This window comes from Petaurus breviceps, unplaced genomic scaffold (genome assembly GCF_028583685.1).
Source record: "Petaurus breviceps papuanus isolate PSGF00001 unplaced genomic scaffold, PetGlider_PUasm1.0 103, whole genome shotgun sequence".
Classification (NCBI taxonomy): Eukaryota; Metazoa; Chordata; class Mammalia; order Diprotodontia; family Petauridae; genus Petaurus; species Petaurus breviceps.
In genome coordinates this window covers 3,862,076-3,874,302 of record NW_027185588.1, presented here as the reverse complement: position 1 = coordinate 3,874,302, position 12,227 = coordinate 3,862,076, and the positions used below count along the sequence as shown (strand labels likewise).

Below are 12,227 nucleotides of genomic sequence, written 5' to 3'. Positions count from 1 at the left end.
AGGCAAGGTTATAAGACAACTCCAAAAGACTCATGATGGAAAGGATATCCACATCCAGAGAAAAGAACTACAGAGTTCAAATGCAGATTGAAGCAAACTACCTGCTCTCTCTTTTGTGTTTAGTTTTGTTTTGTTCCTACTTTCTCTTGCTCACTTCATTGGTTATAATTCTTCTTTACAACCTGACTAATGCTTAATGCTATGGTATTTGTAGAGCCTATATCAGATTGCATGCCGTGGGGGGGGGGGGGGAGGCGCGCAGGGGGGGGGGAAGGAGGAAAGGAGGGGGAGAAAATTTGGAACTCAAGGAATTGTGAAACTGAATGTTACAAACTAAAAAGATAAATTTAATAAAATAAAATTGAGGGAAAAAATAAATTATACTTAAAACAAGTTCCTGTAACTTTTTTATTCCTCTCTTTTGTTACAAAAATCAGCTCTATAAATTACTCTTTGTAATAAATTGTGTCTGACATCTGAGGAGTAAGATGACTGGTTTGATATGAAAATTTCAGATAATTAATTTTTACACTCCCAAGAACACGAGTTCTGCCAACTTTGTAAGGTTTCACATAAGATTTCTTTAGCCCCTTCTCATTCCTAAATGCAATCAAGTCAAGTGAACAAATATGCATTAAGTGCCTGCTATGTGCTAGGAATGATGCTACAATGCTGAGGATATGTGGGAAAAAGAAAAGCAAAGACAATCCCTGTTCTCAAGGAGCCTACAGTCTAATCAAGGTGGCAACATACAAATAATTATGTACATGTATACATTCATATTGGGCAGCTAGGTAAGAGCACTGGGCTTGGAGTCAGAAAGACTCATCTGGACAGACAGAGCCAAGATGGCAGCATTAACGCAGGGATTTGCTTGAGTTCTCCCCCAAACCCCTCCAAGTACCATTAAAAAATGACTCTAACATTGTAGAGCAGCAGAACCCACAAAAAGATGGAGTGAAACAAATTTCCAGCCCAAGACAATTTGGAAGGTTGGCAGAAAAGGTCTGTTGCACCAGGGTGAGGGAAGAACATAGTCCAGCACAGACTGGGCCAGCACAGGCCGGGCCACCACAGGCCAGGCCAGCGCAGACTGGGCTGCACAAAGTCAGAGCAGACTTGGGGCACCTGAATCCCTCACAGCAGTGCTGGTTTCCTTCCCAGAGAAAGAACTGTTGGTGTCTGAATACAGAATAAAGTATGCTTTTTTTTTTCACTTTCTTTTTTTCCTGAGGTGTTTTTTTTCCCTTTGTCTATGTTTTCTTTCACAACATGACTATTATGAGTATATTTTTCATGATTACACATGTATAACCTATGGAATTCCTTGCTTTCTCAATGGGGGAAGGGAGGAAGAAAGAGAATTTGGAATTCAAAGTTTTAAAAACAGATATTAAACGTTGTTTTTACATGTAACTGAGGGGAAATAAAATACTAAATATTTTTTAAAAAGAAAGACATCTTTATGAGTTCAATTCAGACATCACATAGATAGATAGAGAGATATCTTGGATAAATTGGAGATGATCTCAGGGAGGAGGTGATTAAACTTAGGGAGGCTGGGAAAGCCTTCTTGTCAAAGGTAGGCCTTAAGCTGAAACTTGTAGAAAGCCAAGGAAACTAGGAGGCAGAGAAGAGGAGGGAGGGCCTTGAAGGTACAAGAAGTAAGCAGTAAAAATGCCTGCAGTCAGGAGATGGAAGGTCATGTGAGAAGAACTGCAAGGAGGTTAGTGTCTTCCTTCATATCTGAAGAGTAGGCAACCTACAGGAAAACAGCAATATTCTGTGCTTAAATCACAGAATTAAACTGTGGTCAACACACAGGCTAGTTTTTACAGAAGAAGAGGAACTAGAGATTAAATTGCCAACATTCACTGAATTAGGGAGAAAGCAAGGGAGTTCCAGAAAAACATCTACTTCTACTCCATTGACCACACCAGAACCTTTGACTGTGCAGATCACAACAAAATGTGGAAAGTCCTCAAAGAGATAAGAGTACCAGGTTATCTTATCTGTCTCCTGAGGAACCCACATGCAAGCCAAGAAGCAATAGTTGGAACTGAACACGGAACAATTGATTGGTTTAAGATCAGAAAAGGAACACAGCAAGGCTGTATATTGTCACCTTATTTATTTAACTTATATGCAGAGTACATCATGTGAAATGCCAGGCTGGATGAATCAAGAGCTGGAATTAAGGTTTCTGGGAGAAATATCAAAGATCTCAGCTGTGCAGATGATGCCATTCTGATGGCAGAAAATAAAGAGCAATTAAGAAAGAAGCCTCTTGATGAGGATGAAAGATGAAAGTGTAAAAATTGGCTTGAAGCTTAATATAAAAAAAACCTAAGACCGTAACAACTGTCCCCATTACTTCCTGGCAAATAGAGGGAGAAGAAATAGAAGTAATGCCAGATTTTTATATGCTTGGGTTCAAAGGTCACTGTAGACAGTGACTACAGCCATGAAATAAAAAGATGCTTGCTCCGTGGAAAGAAAGTTATGGCAAATCTGGACAGCATGCTAAAAAGCAGAGACTAGGGGCGGCCAGATGGCTTAGCGAGTAAGAGCACTGGCTCCAGTGTCGGGATGACCTGGGGATCAAATCCGGGCTCAGACACTTAGCACCACACCCAGAAATAACTGGCCATGTAACCTTGAGCAAGTTACTTAACTCCGATTGCATTAAAAAAATAAAAATAAAAAATAAATAACAATAAAAAGCAGAGACTTCACCTTTCTAACAAAAGCCCATAGAGTCAAAACCATGGTTGTTCTAGTAGCTGAAGACCACAGAATCAACACTTTGAAACTGTGATGCTGGAGAAGACTTTTGAGAATACCTTGGACAACAAGGAGATCAAATCAGTCAGTACTTAAAGAAATTAATTCAGGCTATTCACTGGAAGGTCAAATACTGAAGCTGAAGTTTAAATACTTTGGCCACATAATGGGATGAGGTTGGGAAAGAGTAAAGGAAAAAGGAAGAGGATTTGTCAAATGCCCACCACCCCCTCTCTCTTAGACATCTGTTAGGCTATTGACACTAAATTTTAACCTCTTCCCTAGCTAGCTTCATCAATAAGATTACGATCACATCAGTTACCTTGATCCTGTGCAATACCTCCTCAGCCCCTCCCCCAGAACACTGGTGGGAATTGACTATCTAACTTGGAAGAATGGTTTACACCAATTCTTACAATCCATGATAAGGAAGAGGTTCCCCCATATGTACGTGCAGACATTTATAAAGACCACAGAAACATACCAAATTACTCTCTCCTGAGAAATAATTTCTGATCCTTGATTTGAGAAAGGCAGAGAATAAGATGGATAGATAGTGTCATGGAAATAATGCACATGAACTTGGATAGACTTTGAGAGATAGTGGAGGATAGAAGGGCCTGGAGTGATATTGTCCATGGGGTCACAAAGATTTAAATATGACTGAATGACTGAACAACAACAAACAACATACAAAACTTAAAGCAATACAATCAATGGGACAGAAGATAAAGCCAATTTTGAATACAGATAAAGAATTTTTTTCCCCACTACATCCTCTCTCTCCCTTCAGCTCAATCCATCTCCCACACTGTCCTTTAAAAGATCAGAAATTATTTCTCAGGAGAGAGTAATTAGGTCAACTTCCTCCCAGACAGCAAAAGCAAAGTTGAGAAGAAATAAAGTACCTGATTCATATCCAGTGGATGAAATTGAATTCTAAGGTCACAGAATAAGTTAGGAGATGAGTCAGAGGGAGAGAAAGAATTTAACATCCCTCCCCCAACATCTACCCATTGAACTTATCATCAAGAAAACTCCAGCTCACACAGTAAGTTTTTTTCTTTTAAAAATTGTTTTCCTTTATTTTAATACTAAATTTAATACCAAATAGTCTCAGCATTTACATGCACATAATAGAACTGGAGAGAGGGAATAAGCATTTATTAAGTACCAAATAAGCATTTGCCAGACACTGTGCTTAGTGCTTTGCAAATCTCATTTGATTTTCAAAAGAACCCTGTGAGACAGGTGCTATTATCATTACCATTTTACATGTTGAGGAAACTAAGGCAGACAGTGGTTAAGTGACTTACAATGGGTCACACTGCTCAGTCCTTCCTGACTCCAGACCCAGCAATTTATACACTGCACCACCTAATTGTCTATCTGCCTGTTAAGAAAAAAAGGAAATTGGACAAGAAACTCTAAATTTTTATTATGTACAGTTTGCTTTTCAAGTATGTAATAAATTCAACGTGTAAAGCTACCCTTTCAAAGCTATCTCGCTAGGCTACTCTTCCTTCTGGCCTCCCTTCTAGTCTCTGAATTTTTTTTTAAGAAGGTTGAGGAAGGAACTCTACTCCTTTCTCCCCACCCCACTCCACCACCAGACCCCGTTGTGTTACCACCCCCACAGGAAAAAAAGGAAAAAGTGAATGCTGCAAAATTGTAAAGAGTAAGGATGGTTCAGAAGATGAAATATGAGAAGACATCACATCCAGACTCTCTGCAGAGGCAGGAGATCCACAAGGGTTGTGCATTACATGTTATTTTCCGACTTTTTCAATGTATGGATCAGTTATCATGAATTTTTTCTTCTTTTTTTTCTCTTAACAAATACTATTTGTTACGTGGGATGGTTGTCTGAGAGGGGAAGGATAGTCAAACAAAACAGTTTTCTTCATTAAACATGTCTAAAATTTTATAAGTGCTCTCATTATGCATTATGAGTCCATCACTTTTGGGGTGGGAGTGGGACTGGGAGTGGATAACATTGCTTTGTTATCTTCATTAACTGTAGGTACTACAAATCACTACACAATAAGTTTTAGTGTTTGCAATCAAATTAAGGCACCCTTTTCCTTAGAGCTACCACCAATACCAGAAACTCTACATTTAAAAAAAATATATATGGCACTTATGAAATACCCATCTTTTGACCTTGGAGTTCACACAATCTTTTGGAAAGCTCTGACTTCCAGCTCCTTCCTACCCCCGCCCCCTTTCTCCCACTTGATATCCCTCAGGCTACTTTTCATGTAAAATACATTCCAAAGCAACAATCAGAAGCATTTTGAACCTTCACAAAGTGCTAGGAGTTAAGATTGGCAAAATTTCCAAGGACATAGTGACTCCTGTTCTTACCTCATTCTCCATAGGGAAAGAAGTTATCTGTACAGGAAATCTGCCCTTCTATTTTAATACTAACTACTGGAGGGAAAGAAACACCTTTTAACATAAAAACTAAGGATTCATAGTTGATGGTCCTGACATTTGACTCCAGGGCTAGTGGTCTGGGGGTAGGACTTTAACCTTAATATCTTTAGAAATTTTTTTTAACTTTTACCATATACAGAGGTATTAAATATTTGTTTAGTTATTGTCCAAAGATTCAGTAAAGTCCCAAATACATAACCCCTTCCTCCTTGGTCATATGCTTAATCAAACAATAAACATGAGCAATTAAGGGGCTAACTGGATTTGATAGTCATCAAGGATCTCCAAGCACAAGGTACTTTACATTAAAGATACTGTCAATCACATTAAAGATACTGATGTAATAGGTATGTGGGTAGCTATCTCACACATTGTAACATCTCACACCTCTCATATGATGTCTTTGGACACCTACTCACTCTCTGAGCTGACTTAATCTCTTTTTTCTTTCTTTTTTTTTTTTAAAGCAATTGGGGTTAAGTAACTTGCTCAAGGTTACACGGCCAGGTGTTTCTGGGTGGGTGCTAAGTGTCTGAGCCCAGATTCGATCCCCAGGTCATCTTGACACTGGGACTGGTGCTCTTATTCTCTGTGCTACCTGGCCGCTCCCTGACTTAATCTCTAAGCTATTCTCATAGTTCGCAAAAGGCTTAGTTCCCAAAGAAGGACTATCTCCCCATGATTACATTCAAACTCTGTCAAGGTCCTTGGGGTAACCCTATCGTGGGGATATATGTGTGTGTCTATATACATATGCACACACACTCCGCTTACCCCTCTAGATCTCAAGGCCCCACCTATTTGTTTCCATGTATTCAAACTAGTCACTCATAATTATGACACTTTCCCATCTTAAACATAACCATTTACTTATCAATAAGGAAAAAGAAGTAATAACATCACAAGTACTTACATAGTAAAAATAAATTCAGGAATAATAAATACACTGAAGTTCATGCATAGACCTGGGTCATAATCTACTACTAATGCATTTGGTATCTATGGAGAAAAAGTGAGCACATGTTTATGAAAATGTGCCAGAGAGGACATGAATGAGGGAAACCCATGTAATTAAAGTAACTCACAACTCTGGAACTATGAACTTAAATGTGCTCTTTCTGCCTCAGAATCTGTCCATAGAAGTTCTGCTAAGTGATTTCTCTGATTTTATACTTTCCAAATGAAATCTAATAATTTTAAGACAGAAATAAGCCACGGTCCAAATCAACATCTCAATAAAGTTGTTACCTCTTTTCTAATATACTTTGTAAAATCATGATAATATGCTTAAACCAGTTATTTTGGGCTGGTGCATCATAACTCAATAATAAAGGCATATACTTCCTATATCACTGTACAGTGTCATTTACTTTGACATAGTCCAATGTATGTCAGAGTTTTCTCAACTTATGTTTTGGAAGAACTGAGATAAATATAAACTGATTTTATCTCTAGGTCACTAAGAACATTGTTAGATGTTAAATGTAATCCCGATCGATCAATGCAGGAGCCACATTTGCCATAAGAGAAAAATGTTTTCGTTTCACTACATGGATGCACTTAACTCACAAAGGACAATTTTCCTTTGGGGTTCCTACTGGATTATCTTCTTAATGATATCAAGGATCAATATGTTCTACATAACAATTCCATTCATACATTTCAACCCTAATCAAGACAACAAGTGGAATCATGTAATTTAGTTTTTGTGTACAATATTTTTAAAGAGCCAGGTTTATCATGGTTAAATAAAGCTTCTAGCAATGAAAATAAGCTGGAGTAAGGCTCTAGTGAGTGAACTTTTTCTCCTACAAGCCATCTAAAATGAATTCGCTTTTCACAATTATCTATAATTATGAACAGCTTCAAGCATCGAGCAGTAATAAACAGGAAATGAACTAAGGCTAATTCTGTTTGAGGCTGAAATACAGTCACTTTGAACAGGAAAAAACAGTTGGATATATAACCTCCACAAAAAATGTCTCACATAGGGCATATAGAACCAGAAAGACCCACACTCAAGTTCTGCCTTTGACAAATACTGGCTGTGTGGCCCCCATGCTGCACAAATCACTTAGCCTCTCAAGTGTTCTAGGCCAGGGGTGTCGAACTGAAATAGAAATGGGAACCTTATGGGAAAACCACTAATCCATACATAGTCATCCCTGCAGGTTTCATGTTGCCTTAGTTTTGAAATGAAATATTATCTATGTTTTATAGCATTTTTATCTATTTTATTAAATATTTCCCAATTACATTTTAATCTGGTTTGGATAATATCACATGGACAACTGGCCGATATGTCTGACACCCCTGCTCTATACAACTCCTTAACTTTCCTAGAAGACTATAATTTTTTTTTTTTAAAGAGCCAAAATGCCTGGGTAGAGAAAGCTCCCTCACATGGGGAGTTCTCTATGCTGATGAAACCATACATTCAGTCCCTGTTGGTGACAAGAATCTTTATTCTGTTGACAAAACAAACACACATTTTAAAGCATGCAATAAAATAGATTTCCTTTTTTAAAAAAGTTCATTTATTTCCTTAAAATAAAATAGATTTCCTTAAAAAAATAAAATAGATTTCCTTTAAAATATGACAATGTCATATTGTCCAGTGTTAATAAAAGTCAAATTAATCAATTATTTTTCCAAATAATCCTTTGTTCCTATGACTCAGGGAACTTATTTGATAAAGTCTGAAAACAAATATATGTGCACAGGTGTGTGCCTATGTATGTGTGTATATATATGTATGCATGTATATGCATACACATAAACACATACATATAGTAGATACTATTCTTGGATTCTGCATTTGGGAATTTACCTATTTGCTAAAATCTATTTGTAAGTCCAAAGTCAATACCTGTGGGGATTTCATGGTCATTTGCAGACATGTGCAGAGCAGTGAAATATTTGAGTCTCCCTATGCACAAATTCTCAGCTGAGCCAGAGCAGCCAGAGCATCTGCCTTGTTTCAGTTCGAATGCTGTAAATAAGTATCCTCTTCATGATCTATTTAGATCCTCTTTCACATTTTGATGTTTTTTGTTGGTGCTTTTGCTATTTAAAATGGCCCCAAGTGTAGTGCTGAAGTGTTGTCCAGCGTCCCTAAGCACAAGAAGACTGTGATGTACCTTATGGGAAAACCACATGTGTTAGACAAGCTTCATTCAGTCCTGAATGATAGTGCTGTTGGCCATGAGTTTAATGTTAATGAGTCAACAATATGGTCCATCTAGAAAAAGGAAGAGGGTCTATACACAAAGCTGCTTTAGAAAGTGCTAAAGTAAATGCTGTGACCAGAGGCTCCAAGAAACCTAACCCTGTATTTCCCTTGGAATATTGGTTTGATATTTGCTAATTCAGTGTTTATGGAGAATTTATAGAACATAACTACCTCAAATGAAAATCAAATATATATGTGTGCATAACATACCATATATATAAAAGCCCTTTGATGTATTTATCAAACTAAGCCCCTTTTAGAGGAAAGAAACAGAGACAGAAAGAGACAGAGAGACACACAGAGATAGAGAGAGACAGAGAGAGATCTAGGCAGTATAGTAAATAGGGCACCAGCCCTAGAGTCAGGAAAAACTGAATTCAAATACAACCTCAGATGTTTACTAGTTGTGTGTCCCTGGGCTAGTCACTTAACCCTGTTTGCCACAGTTTCCTCAGTTGTCAAATGAACTGGAGAAGGAAATATCAACCACTCCAGTATCTTTGCCAAGAAAACCCCAAATGGGGTCACAAAGAGTTGGACACAACAAAACAACAAATATAAATAGAGAGAGGGTTTCGTATTGGGGTCATTGACGAGATCAATCTATAGATACAAGGGGCTAATTCATCTTTGAAATATTGATTCACAAAGTTAAACTTGTCATTTAGGCAATGCCTGGTTTAGTTGCAATGAGAAAAGCAAGAAGTAGCAGCAGAAATTCAAAACTGCTGTGACCTAGAAGGCATTTCTTCTATCTTTGGAATGTGAATTAAATTTTTCTCTTTGTATTGACTCGTAGGATGGCAACCAAAAGGCAAATCACCCTCAATGCATCAACAATCATTTCAAAATTACTGTTTAAATGTAATGATAGACTAGCTGATAAGCTCAGTCCTTACAAGCACACAGAATATACTCAGCTGATTCAATCCCTATGTGCACTTTGTAGCATGTGCTGATATAACTGTTTCTAGTTCACTGTTATTTGTCCATCCTTCTTTAAGAGGATGGTGACATCAGGGAAGTGATGGCATGACTTGCAAGTGAATTGGATTTAAGTGAGGCGGGGCCGTGCAAAGTGACCCACCTCACTTTCACTTCCAGAGCCTTCTGGGACCAGTGGCCAGATACAGATCAGGATAACTTAGAGTGACCCCACTCTAGTCCATTAAGTATGAAATGAAAAGAAGTCTATTTTGATCAACTGGTGTGCCATTCCAAAGGAACCATCTAACCAAAATAAGGCTAATCCCCATTAAACTCTTTAGTTTAATTAAATTCTTGAATAGGACTTTATCTCTTCAACTTAGTACATGGGCCCTAAGTGCACATCTTTCTATGTGTTCATCTTTTCTTTTACTTGAAGAAAATTGGAGATGGGTATAAATTTGTGGAGTCAGGGTAAGAAGCATGAGAAATAAAAACAATAGCCCTATTTTCTAGAGTTTTACTTTTCACAAAGCACCCTCCATCCCCTAATGGAAAGAAGATTCCTTGACTGAAGGTGAGAGAACAATTGGGGGGACAGGGATAAAGAGGGAAAGTAAAACAATACTGTTTTTAAGATTTTTCACCTGCCAAAAGCATTACAACTTAATTAAAACTCCAGAGGTTAGCAAAAACTAATTTGCCTTAAAATGAAAACTGGCTTCATAGATATGGACTCTCTTTCACTACCTTGAAAGTCCCATGATGACATTATTACTACTCTGACCGGTAGTGAAGGAAGTACTTAAACTAGCAGCTTTGATTTCATATTACCAGTCTATAAGAATAAAACATGATCATCTTTTTGAAAGATAGAATGAACATTTATTGGGACCCTACTGGGTAGTACTTTACTAGGTACTACAGCTAGTTACAGAGAACTAGACCTGAAGGATGGACCATGGGATGTATTAATCTCCCACTGGATACTTCCTATTAGAAATGGAAGCTATGACACTCAGAAGGCATCTTTTGCATATGCAGAAATCAAAATCAAATTTAATGCAAACAATGGCAAAAAAAATTTTTTTAAATCAAACTAACTTTTGATGCCAGACTATGACAATTATCGAATATTTTCCTGTGCACTGTAGGCATCCACCCCTAAATCAATCCCTGCCCTGCCTCCCACCCCATTGGTCCAGGCCCTTCTTTGCCATCCTCTTCCTAGACTCTATGGTTCTGGAGTCCCCAAACTCCTCCAGAGGCTCCCAGTCATCTCCCTTCATTGTGGTAATTATCTACAATTTATTCTGTCTACACCTTGTTTTCACATAATGATGCAAATACCCCTCCCCATTAGACTGAGATCTCCTTGAGGGCAGGGACCCTTTTCGCCTTTCTTTGTGTTCCAGGACATGGCACAGTTGGCTGACACATAATAGGCACTTAATAAATGCTTATTGAAGAACTGACTGGCTCCCACCCCAAGCAGCTTGACATCATCCTCTACCTCCTTCCTCCCATCCCCTGCCCAAGCCCCACCCTAGCTTTTCCCTCCTTCTCTGGGCTCCACCTCTGGGTGGGAAGAAACAGTGTGGTGATTTATTGCCTCGCTGATGAAAGAACAGGGAGGTTAGCTTACAACTGTTAAGACTTGGTATCAGACACACAAAAACCCCACAGCAGCAGAACGAGAGGAGCCTCAGGAAGCCTCTGTCCCCACATCTGTCTGTTTGTCTGTGTTGCAGGTAAGTGTACCTTCCTGCATGCACCACCACCTCAAGCGCAACCTCCCCTGCCCTTTGCCTAGATCTTTCTTGTGCAGACTAGTCCTGAAAAAGGGAAGGGTATAGTCAGTCTTTAAAGGTCTGCTCTGTCAGTGATACATTCCCATCCAACCAAGGGAGGCTTTCTGGTAATGTGTCTAAACCTGAACTCATCATCTTTCACCCCAAACCATCTTCTCTTCTGTTGTTGAGGGTACCACCAGGTCACCCAGGCTCAGCTACTTGGGTGCCATCCTCACCTCCCCACCCTGTCATATTTCATATCTAAACACTGGTCAGATCCTGTCCTTTCTGCCCTTAGAATATGCCATGTCCACTTCTCTCCTCAGACACAGCAATGAACTTGGTGCACTCATGCCCAGATTATTTCATGGCTTCTGGTTCATTTTCTTGCCTTGGGTCTCTCTCCACTCCAGTTTGCCCTCTCCTGTGCTGTCCAATTGATCTTCCTAAAGCCCAGATCTGACCATGTCACACACTCCTCCTTCAACCCCTCTTCAACAAACTCCACTGGTTCCCTATCGCCTCCAGGATCAAATCTAACATCCTCTGTGTAGCTTGTAAAGCCCTTCAGAACCTTCCCCCACCCCCGCCCCCTTCCAGGCTTCTTTCACTTTACTGTAGGACCCAGAGACTCTGGTCCTCTTGGCTCTTCCTCAAAGACCTTCCATCTTCCAGCTCCGGGCATTTTCACCCTGTCCCACTTGCCTGGAATTCCCTCTCTCAACCCCACCTCCTGGCTTCCCTGCCTTCCTTCAGTCTCAGCCAAACCCCACCTTTCCCAAGCCCCCTTAATTCTAGTGCTCTCCCTCTGAGATGATCGGTCCTGTCTGCATCTCACTGGTGAACAATTGTTTGCAGAAGTTAGACAGGGGGCTCCTTGAGAGCTGGGGCTGTCCTTTGCCTTTCTTTGTATTCCCAATGCTTAGCGCAGTGCCTGGCAGGGTCCTCTATTTACTCTCCTTCTCTGTCTGCCCTAATCTTGTGGCAGCCCAGTGATCCACCTTCCCCATCTCTCTCTCTCTCTCTCTCTCTCTCTCTCTCTCTCTCTCTCT

General features: G+C 39.4%; 1 protein-coding gene across 1 annotated transcript in view; it reads left to right on the top strand.

The window, feature by feature from the left end:
* Positions 1-10,957: 10,957 nt before the first annotated feature.
* The window catches only part of LOC138169026 (ceramide synthase 4-like), a 13,118-nt gene continuing 11,848 nt past the window's right edge, over positions 10,958-12,227 (top strand). The window contains exon 1 of the mRNA XM_069098149.1: positions 10,958-11,133. The gene's annotated coding sequence lies outside the window, so the exon portion shown is untranslated. The remainder of the gene's footprint in view (positions 11,134-12,227) is intronic.